The sequence below is a fragment of the Oryctolagus cuniculus genome, chromosome 17, assembly GCF_051225735.1.
Source record: "Oryctolagus cuniculus isolate XC-2025 breed Fujian yellow rabbit chromosome 17, ASM5122573v1, whole genome shotgun sequence".
NCBI classification, from domain to species: Eukaryota; Metazoa; Chordata; class Mammalia; order Lagomorpha; family Leporidae; genus Oryctolagus; species Oryctolagus cuniculus.
Window position 1 is genome coordinate 47,773,759 of NC_142883.1, and position 1,615 is coordinate 47,775,373.

Genomic DNA, 1,615 nt, shown 5'->3' on the forward strand with positions numbered 1-1,615 from the left:
TAGAAGAAAAAGAATATGTATAATAATCTACAGTCCTGAGCATCTCTGCAGGGGAAAAAAAAATAAAAGGTAATTCCAATCTCTGAACTTGACCAGGATAATTCTATTCTTAAGGATACCACGCCTCCTACTGAAACAAACAGAAAGCAGTTCCTTTACTTTCTCCAACTCTGCTTATTCTCCCAATTCTCTAACAGTAGCCAGCAGAGTCACTTCAAAGGAATACTGCTCAGACTATCATCACCAGACCACCACGATTAACTGCTAATATCATGATGGAACAGGAGAAAAAAGTTCCACAGGGGAGCTTTCCCTGGACATTGGAAAGATGGTGACATGCTCTCAAAATACCAAGAACTGGGGCATTCAAAAGTAAGAATTCAGAAACCACACTGGAGGCTCCATGAACTTACTGAAAGATAGATGAGCAAAACTATGTCTTTTGTAAAGATCTGTTACCTGTACCTATTAAAGAGAAGACAACTGTAAGTATGCCCTAAACATTTCAGTGGGAAAGTGACAGGAATCATTGAGAACATTATCATCTACTCAATATTCAATGCTACATAAAATCCCAGTACTGTACTGTTTTATAAACACAATTACAAACAAATCCAGAATAGGATCGCATGGTCCTGCATTTACACCTTCAAACAGGAGAAACAAAACAGAAAATAAAGCTGAAAAAATAAACTAGCTGTAGTTTAAAGATTCCGCATCGGTATCTTCAAAGAGCCTTTATGAAGTATGAACAAAGATACAGCAATTTAACCCTGGAATGGCTCACTCCCAGCAGTCTTTGTATCTTAGGAGTGGGTCAGAAGAGCTACTACTACTTCGCACAGCAAAGGGGAAAAACAGCCTGAGTAATCCAATTCAGGGGACTAACCATTTCAGACTGGCCACAGGTCTGGAAAAGGCACCTACCACAGCTGCAGTTCTGCCCAGCTCCACTGCCTAACAAAGAAAAGGTGCGACCCTAGAATCTTTCTTGGAGTTTTCCTGATGTGATTCGACTTTTAAATAAACTTGCAAAATGAGCTTTCTCTCTGATAAAAACTGCTCCCACACATGCCAAGGCCAAACCAGAGCGGCGTCAGCCCTCGGAGGTCCTGGATCCCTGCAGTGGCGCAGCTTTGAGGAGCCTGCCTTAGGGGGAAAAAAAAAAAAGTTCACCAAGGAAGTCTCAGGCTGTAAAAACTGTCTCAATTTCCCGGTTCCTTCTCTCCGACGCCGAACAGACGGCCGAGGCGGCCTGCGGATGACGCCTTCGGGAAACACACACCGGGGGTCTCGCACACCCCAGCATCCACTCCGACTACTGGGGACGGTCGGAGAGGGCTGGGGCAAGGGGAACAGTCACCTTCGCGGTGAGACGCGGGTGGAGGCAGAACGCAGGCAGGGCTCTCCCAGAGGCAGACCCAGGTCGTGGCCGAGCCGGGTCCCACACTGGCCCTGGAGCTGGCAGGGAGGGGACCGCCCGTGGCCCCCGCCCCCACTGTTGGGGGAAGGGGCGGGGGCTCCCGAGCGCCGCCGACCGGGCAGGGAGGAGGCAGAGGAGGGGAGGGAGGCGGGGCGGGCAGGCCCGGCCCAGGAGCTGGGCGGCGCGACTCAC

General features: G+C 49.3%; 1 protein-coding gene across 11 annotated transcripts in view; it reads right to left on the minus strand.

The window, feature by feature from the left end:
* Positions 1–1,615, minus strand: part of SMG6 (SMG6 nonsense mediated mRNA decay factor) — a 261,637-nt gene that overhangs the window by 259,838 nt on the left and 184 nt on the right. The window contains exon 1 of one of the 11 annotated variants that reach the window (XM_051824499.3): positions 1,364–1,535. The exons of the other annotated variants lie outside the window; for them this stretch is intronic. The gene's annotated coding sequence lies outside the window, so the exon portion shown is untranslated. Of the gene's footprint in view, positions 1–1,363; positions 1,536–1,615 lie in introns of those variants that run through there. 11 annotated transcript variants of the gene reach the window in all.